Genomic DNA, 18673 nt, shown 5'->3' with positions numbered 1-18673 from the left:
AGGGGCAAGCGCAGGCGAGGAGTCCCGAGGCGTCAGGTAAAGGTTTCCATATTGGTGCAACGAGACCAAGACCAGCAGGACTGTCGGCGTTCTGGGAATGGGGGTCCCCAGCATTGCCTACCTGCGGCCCACAGCGTGGCCAAGCAGCAGGCCGTACGGCCCATCTTCGTCAACAAGGCACCCAAGACCCTCGCGAGGGTCCAAGCCTCGCGAGGCGGATGACGCAAGACCTCCTCTGGAGTGTCCTAGCCAAGCAGGCTCACGAGGATCGGAGATATCAAGGCGAGGTAAACCTCACGAGGCTCTCATGACGTGAGCCATGACGAACGGTACCAGGCGGGCGCCAGTACGCGTAGCGTCCCTATTTCCACTTTGGTGCTAAGGAGGCCAGCGTAGGCGAAGAGTACCGAGGCACCGGGCAAAGGTTGCCATATTGGTGCAACGAGACCGACACCAGGAGGACGACAAGGCGGAGGTCATCGTGGAGCCCAAGACGGCGTCACCCCATAGCTTTTCGCAGGCGAAGACCGCTTTTGTCAGGATAGCTTGTACTAGTTGTCCCCCTTCAAATTTGCCCGCCGTTGTTGGCTCCCTTCCCGCTCGATATTTCGGAAGAGGACCAGGGCCTCTATAAATAGGACTAGCCACCACAGTAGGAGGCAACTGATCCCGAACTGGTTCAGATCATCCTCATCTACACACACAAGAACACCTCAACCTCAGGAGGCTGTTCTTCCCTTGTACTGTTCATCATCAGCCCAAGAGGCAATCCACCACCACCACACTGGAGAAGGGTATTACACCACAACGGTGGCCCGAACCAGTATAAACCTCGTGTCTTTCTGTGTGGCGAGTTCGTCGAGTTCGTCCGCGAGATCTTAGCGAGCTAGAGCATAGATCGGTAGGAGGGAGAGACTTCATGCGCACCCCAGTGTTCGAACCTTAAGGGTTTGCAGGAACCCCACATCCGACATTTGGCGCGCCAGGTAGGGGGCGCCGTAGTTTCCCTTCCATCAGTTCGTTGCTCCATCGCTCCATCGTTTCCATGGCGGACGCTCGCCATGCTCGAGCTGAGCGTCGGGCTGCCCTCTCCGCCCGCGTCACTCAGACGGCTCCCGTAGGCGGGCCACCTCGTCATTCTCCCTCTCCCCCGCCAACGCTGCCACCGGCCCGGTGGGGAACGAGCAACAGTCGTCCTCGTTGCATTCTTTGGTGCGGCAAGACGGCCGCACCGCTACTCCATCACTTACCCCTGTCGGTTCTTCGTCTCACGCGCTCCGCGCTCCCATGGAGGCACGGGCCGCGCTCATCGCGGCGAACGAGCTCCTGCGTTACCGCCCCGTCGACGACATCTATGAGGAGTGGCTCGACCGCGTCACCAAGCTCGTCCGCGCCGCAGGGGGCTCTCCGGCGTCGTCCCACTCTCTGCCTCCCCCTCAACCAGCCGCGGGCGACAGGGCTCATGGCATGCCTCCACCACCTCAGCCCCAAGACGGTGTCTTGGCACCAAGGCGCGCGCCTCCACGGCGCGATCCACCGCGCCCGGCGCCCGCGCGTGAAGAAAGAAGCTACCAAGAAATCCCGCGGCCGCGAGAAGCTGCGCCGGCGCTCCCCGCGCCACCTCGTCAAGACCGCGTGCCGCCTGCAGTGGCGCAACGCGGACCTCGCCAAGACCAAGCTACACCTCAGAAGCGGGCCCCGGCGACCACCGCCGGCTGCCGCACCTTCACCCCCGAGCTGTGTAGCGTCGCCTGGCCAGGCAAGTTCAAGCCAGATCTGCCTCCTCGCTACGACGGCACCGCCGACCCCGCGGAGTTCCTGCAGCTCTATAAGCTGAGCATCGATGTAACACCCCGGATGTAACTTCCCATATTTGTAACTCCAACTGTTGACATTTTCGGCTATGTGTTATGATATTCCCTTTGTGGTCGGGTTTTGTCTTTCGTTTTGCATTTTGTTCATGCGATGCATCCCATATCATGTCATCATGTGCATCTCATCTGCATACGTGTTCGTCTCATGCATCCGAGCATTTTCCCCGTTGTCCGTTTTGCAATCCGACACTCCCACGTGCACCGGCGCACCCCTCTTGTTTCTTTTCGTGAGCGGGTGTTAAACGTTCTTGGAATGGACCGTGTCTTGCCAAGTGGCCTTGGTACACCACCGGTAGACCACCTGTCAAGTTTCATTCCATTTGGAGGCCGTTTGATGCTCCAACGGTTAACCGGGTAACCGCAAAGGCCTTTTGTGTGTTGCAGCAAAAACCCCCTACAGACAGCCCAATAACCCATCTAAGTCACCTCCATACTCTCGGTCGTTCGATCACGATAGTGTGGACGAAAACCGTGCCTCATTTGGACTCTCCTAGCTCCCTATGCCTATATAAGCACCTCCCCCTCCAAAATTTGCGTCCAAACCCTAGCCTTCCCCTTCCTCCGCGCGCCGGACACGTCCGCCCGGCGCCGGACAGATCACGCCGCTGCCCCGCGCCAATCACCGCCCGCCACGTGGCGCGCCGCCGGCCCGCCTGGCCCGTACTCGGCCCCCCGAGCCCATCTCCTTCCACCGCCGTTCCCGTGCTGGCCCGCGCCCCGCGCCGCCGAAGCCCGCGCCCCGCCGCCTCGTCCTCCCGCCGGCGCCGCCGCCCGCACCCGTGGCTTACCCGCCGCCCGCCGGTCGCCGACCCCGCCGCCTTCCTCGCCGCTGCCGCCTCCTCCTGCGGGCGTCCGAACCCCGGCGAGCCCACGCCGCCGCCCCGTCCTCCGGCCTCCACCGAGCGCCGCCTCCTTCTCCTACTCCGGCCGAACCCCGGCGAGCTCGCGCCGCGCCTCGGTTCGCGCGCCGCCCTGATCCAGATCTGGAGAGGTTGACCTTATTTTTCCCAAGTCCCCGATTTATTACATTATGTGCTCATGTTCATCGCATCATATCCCATTGCATGCTACTCCGTTTTGCATGCATGATATATCGAAATGTTCATCACAAGATGCTCTTCATTTCGTTCCATTGTGCCAAGCTCGTTTGAGTCCATCTTGATGCCCAAATCTCTGGTGCAAGAGTGCTATATGATGTTTACTGCTGTTACTTATTAGAACTTAGTGATTTGTTATTTTTGTTGCAATTGATGTGTGCATCTTAAGGGCATGAGCTCTACAGGTGTTTTGATCTATGCCATGTCATCTTTACAGAGGTGTATGCCATGTATTTTTGTGATCTATGTGGTGACTAGCACAAGCATGCAAACTAGGCTTCGTGATGTTTCTGTTTTCAGTGACTTAGGATTTTTGCTAAGTTTGTTACTACAATTATGGAGTGCCCTAGCATGTCTTAATCTTGCTCTACTTTTGTTATAAAATATTCCTGGCAGAATGTTAACATGATATTCAATTTTGCCAAGGTTGTTGAAGTTGATCCATACATGCTATGAACTTGCTCTTGCCATGGATAGCTTCATAAACATGCCATCTTGCTATAGGTATGCTTGTTTTGTCATGCATTTCTTTGTGATGAGTGAATCGAGCTCACAAAGAGGCCTTCATAATTCTGTTCATGCCATGTTCTATTTTCTGCAAAGTCTGAAACCTGTTAACAAAACTTGCTATGTTTACATGGGTGCCATCATATCTTCTGATCCCTTTTGGCTCATGGTCAGTAAGGGACTTTTGTTCTGTGCATTTAGTAGATTCATGCCATGCCTTGTTTTGCTATGATAAGTTCCTGTAGCATGTGTTTTGCTTGCTCTGAACATTGCTACCTGATGCTGTTTCTGCCATGTCCAGTAATTTCACTAAGTCTGTGAAGCTGATATCTTTTGCACTTTTGCCATGCTTGTTTGAACCTGTTATATTGTGATATAGCCGTAGCTCAGTGTTCATCTTTTGTCAAACATCTCCTGTAGATCACTGCCATATGCTTTGTTGCTATGTTGGGGTGCTGTAGTATATTTACTTGATGTATTCTAAGTGCTATCATGCTGTTAATCGCAAAATCGTGTCATTCTTGTTTTGCTTGCCATTTGCAAACCGTGCATCCGTTTCCGGTGATCTTTATATCTATTTCGACCGAAATCATCTCATCTTTCCAGTGGCATACTTGGTTTGCCAAGCTACTGCCTTGTCCATCCTTTTTCTTCCGAAGCACGCATACGCATCGCATATCATATCTCGCATATCATGCATGTATTGCATCATGTTGCTTGTGCATTTCCCGTGATTGATTGTGGTTCCATTGCTTGTGTTCTTGCTGTGGGTAGATCCGGGAGACGAGTTCGTGAACGAGGAACCTGTTGAGTACGCTTACGAGGATCAAGCTTTCGACAACTCTGAGAACCTTGCAGGCAAGATGACCATACCCTCGAAATCACTTCTATCTTTGCTTTGCTAGTTGTTCGTTCTATTGCTATGCTGCGCTGCCTACCACTTGCTATATCATGCCTCCCATATTGCCATGTCAAGCCTCTAACCATCCTGTCCTAGCAAACCGTTGTTTGGCTAAGTTACCGCTTTTGCTCAGCCCTTCTTATAGCGTAGCTAGTTGCAGGTGAAGTCGAAGTTGGTTCCATGTTGGAACATGGATATTTTTGGAATATCACAATATCTCTTATTTAATTAATGCATCTATATATTTGGTAAAGGATGGAAGGCTCGGCCTTATGCCTGGTGTTTTGTTCCACTCTTGCCGCCCTAGTTTCCGTCATACCGGTATTATGTTCCTTGAGTTTGCGTTCCTTACGCGGTTGGGTGATTTATGGGACCCCCTTGACAGTTCGCCTTGAATAAAACTCCTCCAGCAAGGCCCAACCTTGGTTTTACCATTTGCCACCTAAGCCTTTTTCCCTTGGGTTTTCGCGAGCCCGAGGGACATCTTTATTTAAACCCCCAGGCCAGTGTTCCTCTGAGTGCTGGTCAAAACTAGAGCCCTTTGCAGTGCCACCTCTGGGAAACTTGAGGCCTGGTTTTAGTTGTACGGACTGCTCATCTGGTGTGCCCTGAGAATGAGATATGTGCAGCTCCTATCGGGATTTGTCGGCACATTCGGGCGGCTTTGCTGGTCTTGTTTTACCATTGTCGAAATGTCGTGTAAACCGGGATTCCGAGACTGATCGGGTCTTCCTGGGAGAATGTTTACCCTTCGTTGACCATGAGAGCTTATAATGGGCTAAGTTGGGACACCCCTGCAGGGTATTATCTTTCGAAAGCCGTGCCCACGGTTATGAGGCAGATGGGAATTTGTTAATGTCCGGTTGTAGAGAACTTGTCACTTGACATAATTAAAATACATGAACCGTGTGTGTAGCCGTGATGGTCTCTTTTCGGCGGAGTCCGGGAAGTGAACACGGTTTGAGTTATGCATGAACGTAAGTAGTTTCAGGATCACTTCTTGATCATTTCTAGCTTCGCGACCGTTGCGTTGCTTCTCTTCTCGCCCTTTTTGCGTATGTTAGCCACCATATATGCTTAGTGTCTCCTGCAGCTCCACCTCCTTACACCATCCTTTCCTATAAGCTTAAATAGTCTTGATCTCGCGGGTGTGGGATTGCTGAGTCCTCGTGACTCACAGATTCTACCAAAACAGTTGCAGGTGCCGACGATGTCAGTGCAGATGACGCAACCAAGCTCAAGTGGGAGTTCGACGAGGACATGGTCGTTACTATGTTTCGTTTCATGATGATCAGTAGTGGAGCCTAGTTGGGACGATCGGGGATCTAGCATTTCGGGTTATCTTATTTTCATTTGGATTTTGACCGTAGTCGGTCTATGTGTGGATTTTGGATGATGTATGAATTAATTTATGTATTGTGTGAAGTGGCGATTGTAAGCCAACTCTCGTTATCCCATTCTTGTTCATTACATGGGATTGTGTGAAGATGACCCTTCTTGCGACAATACCTACAATGCGGTTATGCCTCTAAGTCGTGCCTCGACACGTGGGAGATATAGCCGCATCGTGGGCGTTACAAGTTGGTAATCAGAGCCATCCCCGACTTAGGAGCCCCCTGCTGGATCGAATCGCTGGCGTTGTTGAGTCTAGAACAAAAATGTTTTGAGTGTTAGGATTATATATATCGGAGAGTAGGATTCTTTTTACTCCTCAGTCCCTTCGTCGCTCTGGTGAGGCCTCCTGACGTAGAAGTTTTGTCTCTTCTCTCCTCAAATTTCACTAAAAAAATTTAGGATCACGCGGGTATCTTGGAATCGTTCCGATGGTTTTGTGACGAGAACACTGTTCTTGGTGCTTCCTGACATTTAGGGGTTGTGGCAGTGTCCCGGGGAGTTGAGCTCCGAGGTGTGGTCGTCACAATTTTATCGTTGCAGTTCTGGAATACCTGAGTTTCGCCGACATCGAAAATCTCTTTTATGCAGTTGTTGGTGAGATCACCTCGATGCCACCCAGTACTGGGGCGGGAGTTTGGGAGTATTGCCATAACTCGTATAACGGATGCTTTTCGAAGGTTGAGGTACACGATTTCCGAAGGTTTCTTGGTTATGTGTTGACGGATGGATACAGCTGGATCTAGGGATTGCTAGTTTGGGTGATATATTTTGTGTCCCCTGTATCCCCAACACCAGATTGCATAACCAGAAAGTTTCGAGAGTTTATAGGTGGGATTCAAGTAGCTCTTAGCATTTCTTCCCGCAGATATTTGGTTTGTGATTGGGTAATCCTTACCACTTATTTGCTCCAGTCGTACCTTTTTATTTTATTCATCAATCCCTTTATCAAGTGGCTTCTCACCTTAATGTAAGTGTGATGATTTACTATGGAATTCATTCGTTCATCCTCGTTCGAATGTTTATTGTGAAGACTATATGTTGCAATTTCTATCCGTTGATTCAACTTGTCTATTTGTCTATCAAGATGCTAACGGATGTCACCCTCTCCAGGATGGCTCCGCCAACGCGTCAGAATCCGGAACGCAATGAGGAGAGTCATGCGAACCCTTCGCCACCACCTCCGCCTTCGGAGGCATGGCAAGCTATCATGGCAGCCACCAATGCCAATGCTCAGATGATTTTGCAACTCTTGCAAGACGCACGCAAGGGCAAGGCAATCCAGGAAATCAAGGCCAGGGCAACAATCAGCCTCACTTCGCTACCCTCAACCAGTGTCTCGCAAATCAGCTGAAGTCTTTCAGCTACTGTGCCGAGGCCACAGACGCCGAGATTGGCTCGTGGACATCAACAAGCATTTTGAATGTAGCAATGTCAGGCCTGAGGACTTTGTCAAGTTCGCTTCTTTTCAACTCAAGGATCAAGCTGCCGAGTGGTATCAACAATACAAAGATTCCAGAGGAGGTCGTGTGATTACCTGGGATGATTTCCGCCGAGACTTCAAAGCTCACCACATTCCTCAAAGTGTTGTTGAGAGTAAGCATGAGGAGTTCCGCAATCTCAAGCAAGGCAGCATGTCCGTGTATCAATACAATACTCAGTTTCAGAAACTCGCTCGCTTTGCTAAGCAAGACGTTCCTGATGAAAAGAGCATGATCTATCAATTCAGAGGTGGCCTCAGAGAAGATCTGCAATTACCTCTCGTGCTTTTTGAGCCGACCAAGTATGATGATTTCTACAATATGGCATTGAAGCAAGAGGCTGCTCAGCTCAAGTGTGAGGCTTCTAAGAAGAGAGTCAGGGACGCAGTTCAGTCTTCTTCTTCCTCACTAGTGGCTGCTAAGCAACAGAAGTTCTGGTTGCCTCCTCCTCCTCCGTTTCGTCAGCCTTTCCAGCAGAAGAACAAAGGTGGCCATGGATCTTCCCACTCACCCAACCCTGGCTATCAGAACAAGTCTCAGAATCAAGCTCCAAAGTCGAATGCTCCTTATCATCGTCCACTCTCAGAGGTGACTTGCAACAAGTGTCAGCAGAAAGGTCACTATGCTAACAAGTGCTTCAACCAAAGGCGCCTTCCGCCTCCTCCTCCTGTCAGATCTTCCAGCAATGCAGTGGTCAAGCATAATCCCAAGTCTGCAAAGGTGAACATGATGAATGCAGCTCAAGCGGAGGAATCTACTGATGTGATAATGGGTAATCTCTCAGTTAATGACATTCCTGCAAAAGTCTTATTTGATACTGGTGCATCGCATTCTTTCATTTCAAGACCTTTTGTGGCTATGCATGATTTGGTTACTCAAGTTTTGCCGAGTCCTTTATCTATTGTTTCCCCGGCTCGGCAAATGACTTCTCGAGTATTCGTTCGGGATTCCGTTATCAAGATGGGCAACTATAAATTTCTGGCCAAACCAATTGTTCTTGGTGACTCGGATATTGATCTAATTCTCGGGATGGACTGGCTTTCTAAGCACAAGGCTCAACTTGATTGTGCTGCCAGGGAAATTCAATTGACACACTCTTCTGAGGAAGTTATCATTTATGCCGCTCGTGATGAAACCATTCGGTTGTTTTCTTTCAATGAGAAGGGCGAGCTGGATGCTATTTCTCAAATTTCCAGTCATTTGTGAGTACCAAGATGTCTTTCCAGAAGAGCTTCCGGGTATGCCTCCTCACCGGCCAGTTGAGTTCGTTATCGATCTTGAGCCGGGCACGGAACCCGTTTGCAAGCGTCCTTACAAGCTTGGACCCAAGGAGCTGAAGGAATTGAAGAAATAGCTCGATGAACAAGAGCGTCTGGGTTTGATCAGACCGAGTTCATCTCCATGGGGTTGTGGTGTTCTTTTTGTCCAGAAGAAGGATGGCACGGACCGACTTTGTGTCGACTACCGTCCATTGAACAAAAAGACAATCAAGAACAAGTATCCACTTCCCAACATCAATGAGCTATTCGAGCAACTTAAAGGTGCTAAAGTTTTCTCCAAGCTTGACCTTCGTATGGGTTATCATCAGATTCATATTCGTGAAGAAGATATTCCCAAGACAACATTCAGAACAAGCTTTGGTTCTTATGCATATACTGTCATGTCTTTCGGCCTTGTCAATGCTCCTCCAACATTCTCTCGAATGATGAATTTCACCTTCAACCCCTATACCAATGAATTCGTCCTGGTGTATCTCGCTGATATCTTGGTCTTCTCCAAGAATAAGAAGGATCATGCCAAACATTTGCGACTGGTGCTTGACAAGCTCAGAGAGTATCAATTCTATGCGAAGTTTTCCAAATGTGAGTTTTGGCTCGATGAAGTTCTTTACCTTGGTCATATCATCTCTGCCAAGGGCATCGCTGTTAATCCCGAGAAGGTGTCTGCAATTGTGAATTGGGAACCTCCTCAGAATGTCAAGCAGCTCCGCAGTTTTCTTGGTCTTGCAAGCTATTGCCGAAGATTCGTTGAGAATTTCTCTAAGATTGCAAAGCCTCTTTCCAACCTCCTCCAGAAGCATGTGAAGTATGTCTGGTCTCCTGAGTGTGATGTTTCTTTCAACACTCTCAAAGAGAAACTCGTCACAGCTCCTGTCTTAACTCCTCCTGACGAATCCAAGCCATTTGAAGTTTTCTGTGATGCTTCTCTTCAAGGTCTCGGTGATGTGTTAATGCAAGAGAAGAAAGTTGTGGCCTATACCTCTCGTCAGTTGAAGCCCAACGAAAGGAACTACCCCACTCACGATCTTGAGTTGGCGGCAGTTGTCCATGCATTAATAACATGGAGACATCTCTTGTTGGGAAGGAAAGTGGACATATTCACCGATCACAAGAGTCTCAAGTACATCTTCACTCTGCCCAACCTCAACCTCAGGCAAACTTGATGGGTCAAAATGATTCAAGAGAACAAACCGAGTATTGAATATACTCCAGGCAAGGCCAATGTCATTGCAGATGCTATGAGCATGAAGGCTTATTGCAACAGCTTAATCCTCAAGCCATTCCAACCGGATCTTTGTGAAGCTTTCCGTAAACTGAATCTCCAAGTTGTTCCTCAAGGCTTTCTTGCCAACCTCATAGTCTCTCCTACTTTGGAAGATCAAATTCGTGAGACACAACTCCTGGATACCATGGTGAAGAAGGTGAAACGTGGTATTGACAAGGGTCTTTCTAAATACAAGTGCTATCGCATTGATGACAGAGACACTTTATTCTTTGAGGACCGGATTGTGGTTCCTAAAGGTGATCTAAGGAAAGTCATTATGAACAAGGCGCACAATTCTCTTGTTTCCATTCATCCTGGAAGTATGAAGATGTACCATGACCTCAAGCAGTCGTATTGGTGGACTCGAATGAAGCAAGAAATCGCTCAATTCATGAATGAATGTGATGTCTGTCGAAGGGTGAAAGCAGAACACCAACGACCAGCTGGTCTCCTCCAACCTCTTGCTATCACAGAATGGAAGTTTGATCATATCGAAATGGACTTCGTGACTGGTTTTCCCAAGTCCAAGCGCGGAAATGATGCTATCTTCATTGTCATTGACAAGCTTACTAAAGTGGCTCATTTCCTTCCAATCAAAGAATCCATCACAGCAGCTCAGTTCGCAGAGCTATACACCTCCAGGATTGTCTCCTTGCACGGCATCCCACAATTGATTTCTTCAGATCCTGGAAGCATCTTCACTTCTAAGTTCTGGGACTCCTTCCAGAAGGCCATGGGCACCAACATTCGCTTCAACACAGCTTTCCATCCTCAAACTAGTGGCCAAGTCGAGCGAGTCAATCAAATCCTTGAAGATATGCTCAGGGCTTGTGTCATTTCCTTTGGCATGAAGTGGGAAGATTGTCTTCCATATGCCGAATTCTCGTACAACAACAGCTTCCAAGCGAGTTCGGGCAAGGCCCCATTTCAGATTCTCTATGGCAGAAAGTGCCGTACTCCTCTCAATTGGTCAGAGACTGGTGAATGCCAACTTCTTGGCAATGACTTAATCTCAGAGGCTGAAGAAATGTGTAAAGTCATCCGTGAAAATCTCAAAGCCGCGCAATCGCACCAGAAGAGTTACTATGATAGTAAGCACCGTGACTTGGCTTTCGAGATTGGAGACCATGTCTACCTCCTCGTCTCTCCAATGAAAGGCACTCGTCGCTTCGGTATCAAAGGGAAGCTTGCCCCTAGATACGTGGGTCCTTTCAAAATCATTGGCAAAAGAGGCGACCTCGCCTATCAACTTGAGCTTCCCTCCAACTTCGCGAACGTGCATGATGTGTTCCACGTGTCACAGCTTCGCAAGTGCTTCAAGACTCCTGAACGCACCATCAACTTCAAAGAGATTGACCTCCAAGAAGATCTGTCTTATCATGAGCACCCCGTTGCTATTCTTGAAGAAACTGAGCGCAAGACTCGCAACAAGTCAATCAAATTCTGAAAGTGAAGTGGTCGCACCATTCCAACTGAGAAGCCACCTGGGAACGCGAGGACCACCTCCGTTCTGAATATCCGGAGTTCTTTCAGTCCTAGATCTCGGGACGAGACCCTCTCGTAGTGGTGGAGTGTTGTAACACCCCGGATGTAACTTCCCATATTTGTAACTCCAACTCTTGCCATTTTCGGCTATGTGTTATGATATTCCCTTCGTGGTCGGGTTTTCTCTTTCGTTTTGCATTTTGTTCATGTCATGCATCCCATATCATGTCATCATGTGCATCTCATTTGAATACGTGTTCGTCTCATGCATCCGAGCATTTTCCCCGTTGTCCGTTTTGCAATCCGACACTCCCACGTGCACCGGCGCACCCCTCTTGTTTCTTTTCGTGAGCGGGTGTTAAACGTTCTCGGAATGGACCGAGTCTTGCCAAGGGGCCTTGGTACACCACCGGTAGACCACCTGACAAGTTTCGTTCCATTTGGAGGTCGTTTGATGCTCCAACGGTTAACCGGGTAACCGCAAAGGCCTTTTGTGTGTTGCAGCAAAACCCCCCTCCAAACAGCCCAATAACCCATCTAAGTCACCTCCATGCTCTCGGTCGTTCGATCACGATCGTGTGGGCGAAAACCGTGCCTCATTTGGACTCTCTTAGCTCCCTATGCATATATAAACACCTCCCCCTCCGAAATTTGCGTCCAAACCCTAGCCTTCCCCTTCCTCCACGCGCCGGACAGATCGCGCCGCCGCCCCGCGCCACTCACCGCCCGCCACGTGGCGCGCCGCCGTCGCCCGCGCCTCCTTCTCCTACTCCGGCCCAACCCCCGGGAGCTCGCGCCGCGCCTCGGTTCGCGCACCGCCCCGATCCAGATCTGAAGAGGTTGACCTTATGTTTCCTCTAAGTCCCCGATTTATTGCATTATGTGCTCATGTTCATCGCATCATATCTTATTTCATACTACTCCGTTTTGCGTGTATGATATACCGAAATGTGCATCACAAGATGCTCTTCATTTTGTTCCATTGTGCCATGCTTGTTTTAGTCCATCTTGATGCCAAAATCTCTGGTGCAAGAGTGCTATATGATGTCTACTGCCGTTACTTATCAGAACTTGGTGATTTGTTATTTTTGTTGCAATTGATGTGTGCATCTTATGGGCATGAGCTCTACAGGTGTTTTGATCTATGCCATGTCATCTTTACAGAGGTGTATTCCATGTATTTTTGTGATCTATGTGGTGACTAGAACAAGCATGCAAACTAGGCTTCGTGATGTTTCTGTTTTCAGGGACTTAGGATTTTTGCTAAGTTTGTTACTGCTGGTCTTGTTTTACCATTGTCGAAATGTCTTGTAAACCGGGATTCCGAGACTGATCGGGTCTTCCTGGGAGAAGGTTTACCCTTCATTGACCGTGAGAGCTTATAATGGGCTAAGTTGGGACACCCCTGCAGGGTATTATCTTTCGAAAGCTGTGCCCGCGGTTATGAGGCAGATGGGAATTTGTTAATGTCCGGTTGTACAGAACTTGTCACTTGACTTAATTAAAATACATCAACCGTGTGTGTAGCCGTGATGGTCTCTTTTCGGCGGAGTCCGGGAAGTGAACACGGTTTGAGTTAGGCATGAACGTAAGTAGTTTCAGGATCACTTCTTGATCATTTCTAGCTTCGCGACCGTTGCGTTGCTTCTCTTCTCGCCCTTTTTGCGTATGTTAGCCACCATATATGCTTAGTGTCTGCTGCAGCTCCACCTCCTTACACCATCCTTTCCTATAAGCTTAAATAGTCTTGATCTCGCGGGTGTGAGATTGCCGAGTCCTCGTGACTCACAGATTCTACCAAAATAGTTGCAGGTGCCGACGATGTCAGTGCAGATGACGCAACCGAGCTCAAGTGGGAGTTCGACGAGGAACGTGGTCGTTACTATGTTTCGTTTCCTGATGATTAGTAGTGGAGCCCAGTTGGGACGATCGGGGATCTAGCATTTGGGGTTATCTTATTTTCATTTGGATTTTGACCGTAGTCGGTCTATGTTTGGATTTTGGATGATGTATGAATTAATTTATGTATTGTGTGAAGTGGAGATTGTAAGCCAACTCTCGTTATCCCATTCTTGTTCATTACATGGGATTGTGTGAAGTTGACCCTTCTTGCGACAATACCTACAATGCGGTTATGCCTCTAAGTCGTGCCTCGACACGTGGGAGATATAGCCGTATAGTGGGCGTTACAATCGAAGCGGCCAACGACGACGAAAAAGTCATGGCGAACTAGTTTCCCATGGCTCTCAAGGATGGGGCCCGCTCCTGGCTCCAGAACCTGCCCCATGGCTCGATCTCCTCCTGGGACGAGATGCACGACCGCTTCGTCGCCAACTTCCAGGGCACTCGCGACTGCCCACCGGCTGCGGGTGATCTACGCCGCATCAAGCAACAACCAGGAGAGACCCTCCAGAAGTACATCCAGCGCTTCAACAATAACCGCCTCAAGATTCCCAAGGTCACAGACGAAGCCATCATCTCCGCGTTCTCGGACAGCGTCTGTGACGTCAAGATGAAGGAAGAGCTCGCTATCCACGAGGAGCTCTGCACATCTCAGGAGCTGTTCAACCTGGCGACCAAGTGCGCAAGAGCTGAGGAGGGGCGCCTCTCTCTCCTTGAGCTGCCAGCTGCAGGAGCGGAGGAGAAGAAGGCCAAGGCCAAGGACGGCAAGCGCAAAGAGGCAGTAGTGCTTGCAGCGGATCCCGACTCCAAGCGAGGCAGAGATCAGCCCGAGTCATCCAAGAACAGCCGACCGTTCTGCGCCTTCCACAACCTGAACACCCACAACACCAGCGACTGTCAACAACTCAGAGCCATACAGGAAGGACGCTACGGTCGACGCCCCAAGCGCAACGACCGGGGCTACGGCCGTGGTGGAGGACGCGGAGGCGGACGCTGGGACGACCGTGGCCCGCGCCAGGAGTGGCGCGACCGGCCTCGTGAGGACCGCCGGTAGGACCAACCTCGCGAGGGCGCCTGGAGGGAACGCCGGTCTTCCCCCGCGGCCGCCACCAAGAAGGAACGACGACCACCACCAGGACGAGGGGGCTGGGGGCTTCCAGGAGCCGCGTGCGATCGCCTGCATCTTGGGCGGTGCCCAGGCCCCAACCTCTCAGCGCATCTTCAAACAGTTCGCTCTCGAGGTGAACGCGGTGCTCCCCAAGCTCGAGGCCACGCGCCCGCTCAGGTGGTCCCAAGGTGCCATCACCTTCAACTTGGCAGATTAGCTCAAGTGCGCAGCCACCGCTGGCGCCCTCCCTATGCTGTGCTCCCTAGTCATCAGCAATGTGCAAGTCACCAAGACTCTCATCGACGGCGGCACAAGGCTCAACGTCCTGTCCGTCGACACGTTCGACAACCTCCAAGTGCCATATGAGCAGCTCCAGCCAACCAAGCCTTTCTCAGGAGTGACCGATGATTCCACCACACCGATAGGGCAGGTCCTCCTGCCTGTCACCTTCGGGGAGCGCAAGAACTATCACACCAAGCTCATCGACTTCGACGTCGCGCACATCCGCCTGCCGTACAATGCCATCCTCGGGTATCCAGCCCTGGCCAAGTTCATGGCAGTCACTCATCATGGCTACAACGTTCTCAAGATGCCAGGAAGCAGAGGAATCATCACGGTCCCATGTGAAGAGAGGGATGCGGTGTGCTCCCTTGAGCGCGCCTTTCAAGCCGCAGCAATCGACGACCCCGACAGTAGAAGTGAAGGCCCTCCGGAGACCATCCCCAAGAAGAAGCTGCCACGCTGCACAGGACCCCAAGAGGATGGCGTCGCGGCAGGAGCCTCATCAGGACCAGAGCCTGCTACAGTGTCGCCTCCCTCCACCGCATAGGAAGGCGCGCCCGGCGCCCTCCTCACGCAGGGCTCGTGGGCTCTCTTCTGGAGAGCCTCAGACCTTGCCAACCTCACGAGGGAGGCGCTTGGGCACCACTTGGAAGCGTGCATCACGGCACACTTTCCTCAGGAGAGCACAGGGCAAGGAGTGCCCACCACCCATAGTTCATCACCAAGACCACCCAGGAACTGCAAGAAGCAAGAGCCATGCGCGGCCACAACCGCTCACAAGGCGCAGCTCCCCATGCAGGAGAGGATGCCGGACTGCGTGTCTGCGTCGACGTCCCAGGGCTCAACAAGGCCGCATCTCAGGAGCGCTTCTGGCCATCACGTGTGGGCCACTGCAAGGGCCCACCACACAGCTATGTTCGCATGCCCTTCGGCTTGCCGCGCGTGGCGTCGTCCTATCAGCGCAACATGTGGCAAGTCCTGGCGGCTCAGGAGGCCAGGTTCCACGCCGTCTTGGAGGAGATGGAGACGGGCTTCAGGGAACCTCCTGAACCTCCAGAGCCTCCCGAGGCTCAGGGTCTCGGTGGCTCATTAGGAGCCATTCCTTCAACGCACGGCTTCAGCTGCACCAACTCTACTTCGTCTACAGAACCAGGTGACATCTTCCAAGTTCGTTTAAGCTGGGAGCGCCCCTCGGGCCGCATTATTCCCAGGCCACATGGGTCCGTCCCTGTGGCATGTATCCCTTTTGCTTAAGTCATTAGCTTACCTTGCTGGGGGCGCCCCTCGGGCTGCATCATCCCTAAGCCGCTCTGGCCAGACCCGGTGGCGTGTATCTTCCTGCATTTATCCAAGTTGATCTACTCTTCATGCTTAACATGCCAACGGCTATCGCCTGCTCGATTGCCGCCCTCCACGGGTCTGCTCATCCTATGCAATTCGCTTGCACGTAAAAAGGGGGCTCCTGTGCATCGCGACTCAGGAGCTCTTACTAGCTCTCCAGCCCTCACCCCCTGGCCTTGTCCACGGCATCGCGACCTGGCATACCAGCGGCGGCTGAGCTCGCTCGAGGGCCGGGACCTGAGGATGTAGAGTGCTTGCATCTAACTACCTTGCAGGAACACACAGTCACCAAGACTCAAAACCAGGCGCAACCCGCCTTGAGGTAGGGCCTCGTGAGTCCCGCGCTGGCTCACGAGTGCCCAGATACACCTCGCAGCCCTGCCGTGCAAGCCACGTGTCAGGGCGGGGCTGTACATGCCCCGGGGGCTCCTCCCGGAGGGGGCCCCCATCCCACGCCCAAGTGGAAGCACCATGCTCCGCGCTGGCTGTCGACACTGCCGAGGAGCGGCTATGCCCGTGCACAAGCGGAAGCACTATGCTCCGCGCTGGTGATAAACAACTGAGGGCGACCCCATGGTCGTGCCAACCTCAGGGAGCCCAGAGCTCAGCGCACAGCCTTACCGCAACGCCTCCCCTCAGGAAAGCTGCGCATGGGGGCTTGGCATGGAGGCTGCGCTCGGGACACGCCCAAGCGCACGCCACCTAACCAGGTCCCCCGGACATGGGCATTGCGCGCCCCTCCCGAGGCCTCATCGAGGGAAGGTATGGGAATTGTTTGCACGTTAAGGGGGACTCCTGAGCATCACGACTCAGGATCCTAACTGGTCACGTAGCCCCTCACTCCTTGGTCCGTCTTGGTCTCCGGTCGGCCCAATGGCGGTTGAGGTATGCGTGGGGCCGGGCCCTGCCGACGTAGAACATTAATCTACCCCCACGAACTCTCCCTATATGTTGTTTGCGCGTCAAGGGGGACTCCTGAGCATCGCGACTCAGGAGCCTAACTGGTCACGTAGCCCCTCACTCCTTGGTCTGTCCTGGTCTCCGGTCGGCCCAATGGCGGTTGAGGTATGCGCGGGGCCAGGCTCTACTGATGCAGAACGCAAAGCAAATTGGAAGGAAATCGCGAAATCTCGAAGCAAATATTACAAGTATATTGTCCTCACAATACCAAATAGAAAGTCTAAACGCCTCCACAAGTCCTGATACATGTCGCAGGAACGGAACGGGAAGAATGGTCGCGGGTCACCTCTAGACGTCGCCGTCGCCTGCGGAAGGCGCTCCCTCGTGAGCGGTTTTGTCTTCACCACCAGCCGCAAGGTCGACGACGCCAGACAGAGGAGCGGAGACAAAGCCGCGGAACCTCCTCAGCAAGGCCCCCACCTGATCCTGCACGGCCGCGGCAGCCGCCTCGTATTGATCTTCAGCTATAGGCTCCAGCAGCTCGTCAAGGCAAGCGTTGGGGTCGTGAAGGTGCAGGTGGCTAAAGACGCGAGTCAGCGCGGCTGAAGACAGGACGCGAGCTTCTGCCTCCGCCATGGGAACGAGACCATCAACAACCTCCTCAAGCACTTTCACCACGAGAGGAAGCAGCTGGGCGGGGCCGTCCTCGTCGGTGTCCAGAGGCTTCTCTAGGCCGTGCTCGTAGAGCGTCTTTAGTGCCTTGCGAGACCTCTTCTCGAGATCGGCAAAGGCTACGCGGTCTTCGGCCAGGACTCGCGCCTTGGCATCATGGGCGGCCTCCCTCGTCCCCATATTCCGCTCCAACTCTTCCAACCGGTTGCGCTCGGCGGCCTGCTTCTTCCCCAGCTCTGCCAACTCAGCATCATGGTTCTTGACGGCTTCCTCCCGGGCCTTCATCTCCTCCTCTTCGCTTGGCGGCAGCGCACCACTTCGGCGTGCTGGTCGCGCAGGCTCTGCAGCTCGCCCTCCAGCACTTGGCAGTGGTCACGGGCGGCCTTGGCGTCTTTTAGCGCCACCTCACGATCGGTTGAAGCATTGGCGGCTCCCTGCTTCTCCTTCTCGGAAGCCCCAGTAGCCTGGCCCAGCGCCGCGCGAACTGCCAGGTCGGAGTGAAGCCAGCCAGAAGCCAACTCCAGACGCCCGGCCACCAGGCGCGGGTCCGCGCTCAGGGCATCCGCCTGTAGCTGGGTCATCTCCGAAAGGGCACGCTTCAAGACGGCAGCAGGAGCAGAAGAACCAAGGAGTGGAGATGCAGTAGTGGGAGGAAGCGACATCGTCACCAGGGCTTGGGAGACCGCGGGTTCCGGAGTAGCTGGGACCTCGTCAGTCGCGCCAAGTACCGGCACCTCCGGAGCCAGCGGGGCCATGGGGGCTGACTCCACGCGGCGATGCTCCTCTTGGCCTCGTGAGGACGATCGGGCCAGGGAGATGCGGCTGCTGTTGCCTCCTTTCTCCGCGGGAGGCACGGCCGCGGCGTCTTCCTTCCTCCTCTTCGCCGAAGATGTTGGCCTGATCAACCAGGGGCGAGTATCAGGAAACAACGAGTACAAACAAGGGCAAGGCGAAGCTTAAGACACTTACCGATCCACTGCGATGTATTCCACTGACCGCTTGGGAAGCTTGAATACTGACAGCTTCGGGACCTGAGGAGCAGGCGTTCGGGCTCCGGCGGTGCCAGGCGGAGTAGAGACAGAACCGGAGCCCGCCCGAGGAAGCGCCAGGGCGGGGGCGGCACCATGGACGACCTACCCTTCGTCGGGATGAGGGGTTGCTCCCTCTCCCCATGGAAGGCGTCGGCC

Source organism: Aegilops tauschii, chromosome 4, assembly GCF_002575655.3.
Source record: "Aegilops tauschii subsp. strangulata cultivar AL8/78 chromosome 4, Aet v6.0, whole genome shotgun sequence".
Classification (NCBI taxonomy): domain Eukaryota; kingdom Viridiplantae; phylum Streptophyta; class Magnoliopsida; order Poales; family Poaceae; genus Aegilops; species Aegilops tauschii.
This window is presented reverse-complemented; position numbering follows the sequence as displayed.